Below are 12,082 nucleotides of genomic sequence, written 5' to 3'. Positions count from 1 at the left end.
TCCAATGGGAACTCTCCCACGCAAATGCCCCTGTTCGCTGGTTCCTGTGCCGCTGCTCGCTGGCTCCTGTGCCGCTGCCTGGCTGGGCGGCCACTTTTATAGGCCCCTCCTCAGCCTAGCTCCGCCCCCTACTCAGGGCGCCGCTGCCCGCTCAGCAGTCTGCCCCGACGGGCCTCTACAGAGAGATAGAAGCACTACAAAGACAGATGCAAATCCAAATACCTGCTGCTCCAATGGGAACTCTCCACGCAAACTCCCCTGTTTGCTGTCTCCTGTACAGCTGCCTGGCTGGGCGGCCGCTTTTATAGGCCCCTCCTCACCCTAGCTCCGCCCCCTACTCAGGGCGCCGCTGCCCGCTCAGCAGTCTGCCCCGACGGGCCTCTACAGTGAGTTACAAGCACTACAAATACAAATGCAAATCCACAAAGACAGGTGCAAATCGAAATACCTGTTCCTCCAATGGGAACTCTCCGTCACAAACTCCCCGGTTCGCTGCCCTGTTTGCTGGCTCCTGTGCCGCTGCCTGGCTGGGCGGCCGCTTTTATATGCCCTCCTCAGCCGATCTCCGCCCCCTACTCAGGGCGCCGCTGCCCGCTCAGCAGACTGCCCGGACGTGCCTCTACAGAGAGATACAAGCACTACAAATACAAATGCAAATCCACAAAGACAGGTGCAAATCCAAATACCTGTTCCTCCAATGGGAACTCTCCGTCGCAAACTCCCCTGTTCGCTGCCCTGTTTGCTGGCTCCTGTGCCGCTGCCTGGCTGGGCGGCTGCTTTTATATGCCCTCCTCAGCTTATCTCCGCTCCCTACTCAGGGTGCCGCTGCCCGCTCATCAGTCTGCCCCGATGGGCCTCTACAGAGAGATACAAGCACTGGAAAGATAGACGCAAATCCACAAAGAAAGATGCAAATCCAAATACCTGCTCCTCCAATGGGAACTCTCCCACGCAAATGCCCCTGTTCGCTGGTTCCTGTGCCGCTGCTCGCTGGCTCCTGTGCCGCTGCCTGGCTGGGCGGCCACTTTTATAGGCCCCTCCTCAGCCTAGCTCCGCCCCCTACTCAGGGCGCCGCTGCCCGCTCAGCAGTCTGCCCCGACGGGCCTCTACAGAGAGATAGAAGCACTACAAAGACAGATGCAAATCCAAATACCTGCTGCTCCAATGGGAACTCTCCACGCAAACTCCCCTGTTTGCTGTCTCCTGTACAGCTGCCTGGCTGGGCGGCCGCTTTTATAGGCCCCTCCTCACCCTAGCTCCGCCCCCTACTCAGGGCGCCGCTGCCCGCTCAGCAGTCTGCCCCGACGGGCCTCTACAGAGAGTTACAAGCACTACAAATACAAATGCAAATCCACAAAGACAGGTGCAAATCGAAATACCTGTTCCTCCAATGGGAACTCTCCGTCACAAACTCCCCGGTTCGCTGCCCTGTTTGCTGGCTCCTGTGCCGCTGCCTGGCTGGGCGGCCGCTTTTATATGCCCTCCTCAGCCGATCTCCGCCCCCTACTCAGGGCGCCGCTGCCCGCTCAGCAGACTGCCCGGACGTGCCTCTACAGAGAGATACAAGCACTACAAATACAAATGCAAATCCACAAAGACAGGTGCAAATCCAAATACCTGTTCCTCCAATGGGAACTCTCCGTCGCAAACTCCCCTGTTCGCTGCCCTGTTTGCTGGCTCCTGTGCCGCTGCCTGGCTGGGCGGCCGCTTTTATATGCCCTCCTCAGCTTATCTCCGCCCCCTACTCAGGGCGCCGCTGCCCGCTCAGCAGTCTGCCCCGACGGGCCTCTACAGAGAGATACAAGCACTACAAAGAAAGATGCAAATACACAAAGACAGATGCAATCCAAATACCTGCTCATGAAATGGGAACTCTCCCACGCAAACTCCCCTGTTCGCCGCCCAGTTTGCTGGCTCCTGTGCCGCTGCCTGGCTGGGCGGCCGCTTTTATAGGCCCTCCTCAGCCTATCTCAGCCCCCTACTCAGGGCGCCGCTGCCCGCTCAGCAGTCTGCCCCGGCGGGCCTCTACAGAGAGGTACAAGCACTACTAAGACAGATGCAAATCCACAAAGACAGATGCAAATCCAAATACCTGTTCCTCCAATGGGAACTCTCCGTCGCAAACTCCCCTGTTTGCTGCCCTGTTTGCTGGCTCCTGTGCCGCTGCCTGGCTGGGCGGCCGCTTTTATAGGCCCCTCCTCAGCCTAGCTCCGCCCCCTACTCAGGGCGCCGCAACCCGCTCAGCAGTCTGCCCCGACGGGCCTCTACAGAGAGATACAAGCACTACAAAGACAGATGCAAATCCACAAAAAGATGCCAATCCAAATACCTGCTCCTCCAATGGGAACTCTCCCATGCAAAGTCCCCTGTTCACTGGCTCCTGTGCCGCTGCTCGCTGGCTCCTGTGCCGCTGCCTGGCTGGGCTGCAGCTTTTATAGGCCCCTCCTCAGCCTAGCTCCGCCCCCTACTCAGGGCGCCGCAACCCGCTCAGCAGTCTGCCCCGACGGGCCTCTACAGAGAGATACAAGCACTACAAAGACAGATGCAAATCCACAAAAAGATGCCAATCCAAATACCTGCTCCTCCAATGGGAACTCTCCCATGCAAAGTCCCCTGTTCACTGGCTCCTGTGCCGCTGCTCGCTGGCTCCTGTGCATCTGCCAAACAGAGCGGCGGCTTTTATAGGCCCCTTCTCAGCCTAGCTCCGCCTCCTGCTCCGGGCGCCGCTGCCCACTCAGCAGTCTGCCCCGACGGGCCTCTACAGAGAGATACAAGCACTACAAAGACAGAGATGCAAATCCATTATCTGCTCCTCCAATGGGAACACTCCCACGCAAACTCCCCTGTTCGCTGGCTCCTGTGCCCCTGCTTGATGGCTCCTGTGACGCTACCAGGCTGGGCAGCCGCTTTTATAGGCCCCTCCTCAGCCTAGCTCCGCCACCTACTCAGGGCGCTACTGCCCGCTCAGCAGTCTGCCCCGACGGCGTCTAAAGAAAGATACTAGCACTACAAAGACAGAGATGCAAATCCAAATATCTGCTCCTCCAATGGAAACTCTCTGACGCAAACTCCCCTGTTCGCTGGCTCCTGTGCCGCTGCCTGGCTGGGCAACCGCTTTTATAGGCCCCTCCTCAGCCTAGCTCCGCCCCCTACACAGGGCGCCACTGCCCGCTCAGCAGTCTGCCCCGACGGGCCTCTACAGAGAGATACAAGCACTACAAAGACAGATGAAAATCCACAAAACAGATGCAAATCCAAATACCTGCTCCTCCAATGGGAACTCTCCCACGCAAATTCCACTGTTAGCTGGCTACTGTGCCGCTGCTCGCTGGCTCCTGTGCCAGTGCCTGGCTGGGCGGCTGCTTTTATAGGCCCCACCTCAGCCCAGCTCCGCCCCGCACTCAGGGCGCCTCTGCCCGCTCAGGATTCTGCCCCGACGGGCCCATACAGAGAGATACAAGCACTACAAAGACAGATGCGAATCCACAAAGACAGATGCAAATCCAAATACCTGCTCCTACAATGGGAACTGTCCCACGCAAACTCCCCTGTTCGCCGCCCTGCTTGCTGGCTCCTGTGCCGCTGCCTGGCTGGGCAGCCGCTTTTTTAGGCCCCTCCTCAGACTAGCTTCGCGCCCTACTCAGGGCGCCGCTGCCCGCTCAGCAGTCTGCCCCGTCGGGCCTCTACAGAGAGATACAAGCACTACAAAGACAGAAGCAAATCCACAAAGACAGATGCAAATCCTAATACCTGATCCTCCAATGGGAACTCTCCCACGCAAACTCCCCTGTTCGCCGCCCTGTTCGCTGCTCGCAGCTGTACTGCTGCCTGGCTGGGCGGCCGCTTTTATAGGCCCCTCCTCAGTATAGCTCCGCCCCCTACTCAGGGCTCCGCTGCCCGCTCAGCAGTGTGCCCCGACGGGCGTCTACAGAGAGATACAAGCACTACAAAGACAGACATGCAAATCCAAATACCTGCTCCTCCAATGGGAACTCTCCCACGCAAACTCCCCTGTTCGCCGCCCAGTTTGCTGGCTCCTGTGCCGCTGCCTGGCTGGGCGGCCGCTTTTATAGGCCCTCCTCAGCCTTTCTCCGCCCCCTACTCAGGGCGCCGCTGCCTGCTCAGCAGTCTGCGCCGACGGGCCTCTGCAGAGAGATAGAAGCACTACAAAGACAGATGCAAATCCACAAAGACAGTTCAAAACCAAATACCTGCTCCTCCAATGGGAACTCTCCCACGCAAACGCCCGTGTTCGCTGGCTCCTGTGCCGCTGCTCGCTGGCTCCTGTGCCGCTGCCAAGCTGGCGGCTGCTTTTATAGGCCCCTCCTCAGCGTAGCTCCGCCCCCTACTCAGGGCGCCGCTGCCCGCTCAGCAGTCTGCCCCGACGGGCCTCTACAGAGAGATAAAAGCTGTAAAAGGACAGATATGCAAACCAAAATAACTGCTCCTCCAATGGGAACTGTCCCACGCAAACTCCCCTGTTCGCCACCCTGTTCGCTGCTCGCAGCTGTGCCGCTGCCTGGCTGGTCGGCCGCTTTTATAGGCCCCTCCTCAGCCTAGCTCCGCCCCCTACTCAGGGCGCAGCTGCCAGCTCAGCAGTCTGCCCCGACGGGCCTCTACAGAGAGATACAAGTACTACAAAGATGCAGATGCAAATCCAAATACCTGCTCTTCCAATGGGAACCCTCCCACGCAAATTCCCCTGTTCGCCGCCCTTTTCGCTGGCTCCTGTGCCGCTGCCTGGCTGGGCGGCCGTTTTTATAGGCCCCTCCTCAGCCTAGCTCCGCCCCCTACTCAGGGCGCCGCTGCCCGCTCATCAGTCTGCCCCAACGGGCTTCTACAGAGAGATACAAGCACTGCAAAGACAGATGCATATCCACATAGAGAGAAGCAAATCCAAATACCTACTCCTCCAATGGGAACTCTCCCACGCAAAGTCCCCTGTTCGCCGCCCTGTTCGGTGCTCGCAGCTGTGCCGCTGCCTGGCTGGGCGGGTGCTTCTATAAGCCCCTCCTCAGCCTAGCTCCGCCCCCTACTCAGGTCGCCACTGCCGGCTCATCAGTCTGCCCCGACGGGCCTCTACAGAGATATACAAGCACTACAAAGACAGAGATGCAAATCCAAATACCTGCTCCTCCAATGGGAACTCTCCCACGCAAACGCCCCTTTTCCCTCGCTCCTGTACCGCTGCTCGCTGGCTCCTGTGCTGCTGACTGGCTGGGAGGCAGCTTTTATAGGCCCCTCCTCAGCCTAGGTCCGCCCCCTAATCAGCGCGCCGCTTCCTGCTCAGCAGTCTGCCCAGGCGGGCCTCTACAGAGAGATACAAGCACTACAAAGACAGATGCAAATCCACAAAGACAGATGCATATCCAAATACCTTCTCCTCCAATGGGAACCCTCCCAGGCAAATGCCCCTGTTCGCTGTCTCCTGTGCCGCTGCTCGCTGTCTCCTGTGCCGCTGCCTGGCTGGGGCGGCCGCTTTTCTAGGCCCCTCCTCAGCCTAGCTCCGCCCCCTAATCAGGGCGCCGCTGCCCGCTCAGCAGTCTGCACCGACGGGCCTCTACAGAGAGATACAAGCACTACAAAGACAGATGCAAATTCACAAAGACACATGCAAATCCAAATACCTGCTCCTACAATTGTAACTCTCCCACGCAAACTCCCCTGTTCGCTGGCTCTTGTGCAGCTGCTCGCAGCTGTGTGGCTGCATGGCTGGGCGGCCGCTTTTATAGGCCCCTCCTCATCCTACCTCCGCCCCCTACTCAGGGCGCCGCTGCCCGCTCAGCAGTCTGCCCCGACGGGCCACTACAGAGAGATACAAGCACTACAAAGACAGATGCAAATCCACAAAGACAGATGCAAATCCAAATACTAGCTCCTCCAATGGGAACTCTCCCATGCAAACACCCATGTTCGCTGGCTCCTGTGCCGCTGCTCGCTGGCTCCTGTGCCGCTGCCTGGCTGGGCGGCCGCTTTTATAGGCCCCTCCTCAGCCTAGCTCCCTACTAAGTGCACCGCTGCCCGCTCAGCAGTCTGCCCCGACGGGCCTCTACAGAGAGATACAAGCACTACAAAGACAGATGCAAATGCACAAAGACAGATTCGAATCCAAATACCTGCTCCTACAATGGGAACACTCCCACCCAAACTCCCCTGTTCACCGCTCTGTTTCCTGGCTCCTGTGCCGCTGCCTGGCTTGGGGGCCGATTTATAAGCCCCTCCTCAGCCTAGCTCCGCCCCCTACTCAGGGAGCCGCTGCCCGCTCAGCAGTCTGCCCCGACGGGCCTCTAGAGAGAGGTACAAGCACTACAAAGACAGATGCAAATCCAAATACCTGCTCCTCCAATGGGAACTGTCCCACGCAAACTCCCCTGTTAGCTGGCTGCTGTGCCGCTGCCTGGCTGGGCGGCAGCTTTTATAGGCCCCTCCTCAGCCTAGCTCCGCCCTCTACTCAGGGCACCGCTGCCCGCTCAGCAGTCTGCCCCGACGGGCCTCTACAGAGAGATACAAGCACTACAAAGACAGATGCAAATCCACAAAACAAATGCAAATCCAAATACCTGCTCCTCCAATGGGAAATCTCCAACGCAATCTTCCCTGCTAGCTGGCTCCTGTGCTGCTGCCTGGCTGGGCGGCCGCTTTTATAGGCCCCTCCTCAGCGTAGCTCCGCCCCCTACTCAGGGCGCCGCTGTCCGCTCAGCAGTCTGCCCCGACGGGCCTCTAGAGAGAGGTACAAGCACTACAAAGACAGATGCAAATGCACAAAGACAGATGCAATTCCAAATACCTGCTCCTCCAGTGGGAACTCTCCCACGCAAACGCCCCTGTTAGCTGGCTCCTGTGCCGCTGCCTGAATGGGCGGCCGCTTTTATAGGCCCCTCCTCAGCCTAGCTCCGCCCCCTACTCAGGTCGCCGCTGTCCGCTCAGCAGACTGCCCCGACGGGCCTCTACAGAGAGATACAAGCACTACAAAGACAAATGCAAATCCACAAAGACACTATGCAAATCCAAATACCAGCTGCTCCAATGGGAACTCTCCCACGCAACCTCCCCTGTTTGCTGCCTCCTGTCCTGTTGCTGGCAACTGTGCCGCTGCCTGGCTGGGTGCCGCTTTTATAGGCCCCTCCTCAGCCTAGCTCCGCCCCCTTCAGGGCGCCGATGCCCGCTCAGCATTCTGCTCCGACGGGCCTCTACAGAGAGATACAAGCACTACAAAGACAGATGCAAATCCACAAAGACAGATGCAAATATAAATACCTGCTCCTCCAATGGGAACTCTCCCACGCAAACTCCCCTGTTCGCTGCCCTGTTCGCTGCTCACATCTGTCCCTCTGCCTGGCTGGGCGGCCGCTTTTATAGGCCCCCTCCTCAGCTTAGCTCCGCCCCCTACTCAGGGCACCTCTGCCCGCTCAGCAGTCTTCCCCGACGGGCCTCTACAGAAGGATACAAGCACTACAAAGACAGAGATGCAAAGCTAAATACCTGCTGCTCCAATGGAAACTCTCCCACGCAAACCCCTCTGTTTGCGGCCCTATTTGCAGGCTCCTGTGCCGCTGCCTGTCTGGGCTGCCGCTTTCATAGGCCCCTCCGCAGCCTAGCTCCGCCCCCTACTCACGGTGCCGCTTAGCAGTCTGCCCCGACGGGCCTCTACAGAGAGATACAAGCACTACAAAGACAGATGCAAATCCAGAAAGACAGACGCAAATCCAAATACCTCCTCCTCCAATGGGAACTCTCCCACACAAACTCCCCTGTGCCCTGGCTCCTGTGCGGCTACTCGCTGGCTCCTGTGCCGCTGCCCGGTTGGGCGGCCGCTTTTATAGGCTCCTCCTCAGCCTAGCTCCACCCCCTACTCAGGGCGCCGCTGCCCGCTCAGCAGTCTGCCCCGACGGGCCTCTAGAGAGAGATACAAGCCCTACAAAGACAGATACAAATCCACAAAGACAGATGCAAATACAAATACCTGCTCCTCCAATGGGAACTCTCCCACGCAAACTCCCCTGTTCGCCGCCCTGTTCGCTGCTCACATCTGTCCCTCTGCCTGGCTGGGCGGCCGCTTTTATAGGCCCCCTCCTCAGCCTAGCTCCGCCCCCTACTCAGGGCACCTCTGCCCGCTCAGCAGTCTTCCCCGACGGGCCTCTACAGAAGGATACAAGCACTACAAAGAAAGAGATGCAAAGCTAAATACCTGCTGCTCCAATGGGAACTCTCCCACGCAAACCCCTCTGTTTGCGGCCCTATTTGCAGGCTCCTGTGCCGCTGCCTGTCTGGGCTGCCGCTTTCATAGGCCCCTCCGCAGCCTAGCTCCGCCCCCTACTCAGGGCGCCGCTTAGCAGTCTGCCCCGACGGGCCTCTACAGAGAGATACAAACACTACAAAGACAGATGCAAATGCAGAAAGACAGACGCAAATCCAAATACCTGCTCCTCCAATGGGAACTCTCCCACGCAAACTCCCCTGCTCACTGGCTCCTGTGCCGCTGCCTGGCTGGGTATCCGCTTTTATAGGCCCCTCCTCAGCCTAGGTCTGACCCCTACTCAGGTCCCCGCTGCCCGCTCAGCAGTCTGCGCCGACGGGCCTCCAGAGAGATATACAAGCACTACAAAGACAGATGCTTATCCACAAAGACTGATGCAAATCCAAATACCTGCTCCTCCAACGGGAACTCTGCCACGCAAACGCCCCTGTTTGCTGGCTCCTGTGTCGCTGCTCGCTGGCTACTGTGCCGCTGCCTGAATGGGCAGCCGCTTTTATAGGCCCCTCCTCAGCCTTGCTCCGCCCCCTACTCAGGGCGCCGCTGCCCGCTCAGCAGTCTGCGCCGACGGGCCTCTACAGAGAGATACAAGCCCTACAAAGACAGATGCAAATCCACAAAGACAGATGCAAATCCAGATACCTGCTCCTCCAATGGGAACTCTCTCACGCAAACTCCCCTGTTCGCTGGCTCCTGTGCCGCTGCTCGCTGGCTCCTGTGCCGCTGCCTGGCTGGGTGGCGGCTTTTATAGGCCCCTCCTCAGCCTAGGTCTGACCCCTACTCAGGTCGCCGCTGCCCGCTCAGCAGTCTGCGCCGACGGGCCTCCAGAGAGATATACAAGCACTACAAAGACAGATGCTTATCCACAAAGACTGATGCAAATCCAAATACCTGCTCCTCCAACGGGAACTCTGCCACGCAAACGCCCCTGTTTGCTGGCTCCTGTGTCGCTGTTCGCTGGCTACTGTGCCGCTGCCTGAATGGGCAGCCGCTTTTATAGGCCCCTCCTCAGCCTTGCTCCGCCCCCTACTCAGGGCGCCGCTGCCCGCTCAGCAGTCTGCCCCGACGGGCCTCTACAGAGAGATACAAGCCCTACAAAGACAGATGCAAATCCACAAAGACAGATGCAAATCCAAATACCTGCTCCTCCAATGGGAACTCTCCCACGCAAACTCCGCTGTTCGCTGGCTCCTGTGCCGCTGCTCGCTGGCTCCTGCGCCGCTGCCTGGCTGGGCATCCGCTTTTATAGGCCGCTCCTCAACCTAGCTCCGCCCCCTACTCTGGGCGCCGCTGCCCGCTCAGCAGTCTGCCCCGACGGGCCTCTACAGAGAGATACAAGCACAACAAAGACAGGCCTGGTCTACACTAGGCGTTTAAATCGGTTTTAGGAGCGTAAAACCGATTTAACGCCACAACCGTCCATTCTAGGAGGCACCTTATAATGGCTCTTTAATGGCACCTTTTAATGGCTCTTTAAACCGGTTTCTGTACTCCTCCCTAACGGGAGGAGTAACGCTAGTATCGGTATTAACATATTGGATTAGCTGTAGTGTGGACGCTGATCGACGGCATTGGCCTCCGGGAGCTATCCCACAGTGCACCAGTGACCGCTCTGAACATCATTCTGAACTCGGATGCACTGGCCAGGTAGACAGGAAAAGCCCCGCGAACTTTTGAAATTCATTTCCTGCTTCCCCAGCGTGGAGATCTCATCTCATCAGCACAGGTGACCACGCACAGCTCATCAGCGTTAACAATGCAGTCTGCTGAGAATTGTAAAAGAGCCCCAGCATGGACTACACGGGAGGTATTGGATCTGATCGCTATCTGGGGAGAGGATTCAGTACTAACAGAACTGCGTTCCAAAAGACAAAATGAAAAAGTATTTGAAAGAATTTCTAAGGCTATGACGGATAAAGGCCACAGCCGGTACTCAGTGCAGTGCAGAGTGAAAGTTAAGGAGCTCAGACAAGCCTACCAGAAAACCAAAGAAGCAAACGGAAGGTCAGGGGCAGGTCGAAAAACATGCCGCTTCTATGCTGAGCTGCATGCAATTTTAGGGGGCTGCGCCACAAGTACCCCACCCCTGTTCGTGGATTCCGAGGTGGGGGTTGTAATCTCTGCCATGGCTGAGGATTATGCAGACGGGGAAGAGGAAGATGAAGAAGAGGAGGAAGACCTAGCAGAGAGCACACAGCACTCCGTCAGCCCCAGCAGCCAGGAGCTTTTTATCACCCTGACGGAATTACCGTCCTCCCAGCCCTCACAAGCCACTATCCCAGACAATGACGCCATGGAAGGGACCTCTGGTGAGTGTACCTTTGCAAATATCAAACATTTTTTAAAAAAAGCCTTTTTTAATGATTGATTTGCCCTGAGGTCTTGGGATGCATTCGCAGACAGTATAGTTACTTAGTAAAGTTTGTTAACATGTCCAGGGATTGAGAGGAAATCCTCCAGGGACATCTCGATGAAGCGCTCCTGTAGGTACTCCAGAAGCCTTTGCAGAAGGTTTCTGGGCAAGGCAGCCTTGTTCCGCCCACCATGGTAGGACACTTTACCACGCCATGCATGTAGCAAGTAATCAGGTATCATTGCGTGGCAAAGCATAGCAGCGTATGGTCCCGGTGACTGCTGGCATTCAAGTAGCATCCGTTCTTTATCTTGTTCTGTTATCCTCAGCGAAGTGATATCGTTCAGGATAACCTGGTTAAAAATCAGGAATTTAAGTAAGGGGGGTGGCCATTTTTCTACTGGGTTCGTGGACTGCATCAGCTTAAAAAAAAACTTTCCTTCACGTAGCGAAGCGGGGGAGGGGAGGAGTGAAATGCCGATGATCTTTTCTGTGTTTGGTCACCGGCGATCTTCCCCAAGGCACCAGACACGCAGTGGGTGGGGGGGGAAGGTTGTTGATTAGCAGGGAGCTAGCGTGGTATTAGCCATGCGTTGTTGGGGGGGAAGGGTTAAATCACTACAGAAGCCGAAAGACAGTGGCTTACCATGGCCACAAGCAAGCTGAATTATGATGCCTGGACCTGCGTCTGTGAGATCTGTAACTCCAGAGCTGCAGGCACTCACTAAAAAGATGAAAAAATGCGACCTTGTAGGGAAATCACATGTGCTAGGTGGTGAATACTGCTGTTCACTGTGAAATAGTATAACCATTGTTCTGTAAAATGTATCTTTCTAAATATTTATCTCCCTCATGCAGCTGCAAATTTATCAACCATCCCTCCTCCATCCCAAAGGCTAGCACAGATAAGACGGAGGAAAAAGAAGACGCGAGATGAGATGTTCTCGGATATTATGGAAGTTACACGCAATGAAAGAGCTCATCTGAATGAGTGGAAGGACGTGGTTTCAAATTACAGGAAAGAGGCCAGTGAACGTGAGGACAGGAGGGACAACCGAGATGAGAGGTGGCGGCAGGAAGATCAGCGGTGGCGGGATGCAACTCTGGGGCTGCTGCGTGATCAAACTGACATGCTCCGGCGTCTTGTGGAGCTTCAGGTACGGCAGCAGGATCACAGAGTGCCGCTGCAGCCCCTGTATAACCACCCTCAACCCTCACCATGTTCCATATCCTCCTCACCCAGACATGTAAGAACGCGTGGGGGGAGGCTCCGTGCACCCGCCCACTCCACCCCCGTGGACAGCCCAACCAGAAGGATGTCGTTACTCTGAATTTTTTTTAATGGCCTTCTCCATCCCTTCTATCCTCCTCCCAAACCACAACCTTACTTCTCTCCCTCTTTTTATAATGAATCAATAAAGAATTCATGCTTTTTAAATGAGAGTGACTTTATTTGCATAAGTAAGCTGTACTCG

This window comes from Mauremys mutica, unplaced genomic scaffold, assembly GCF_020497125.1.
Source record: "Mauremys mutica isolate MM-2020 ecotype Southern unplaced genomic scaffold, ASM2049712v1 000266F_np12_obj, whole genome shotgun sequence".
Taxonomy (NCBI): domain Eukaryota; kingdom Metazoa; phylum Chordata; order Testudines; family Geoemydidae; genus Mauremys; species Mauremys mutica.
The sequence above is the reverse complement of the archived record's forward strand: the minus strand, read 5'-3'. Positions refer to the sequence as shown.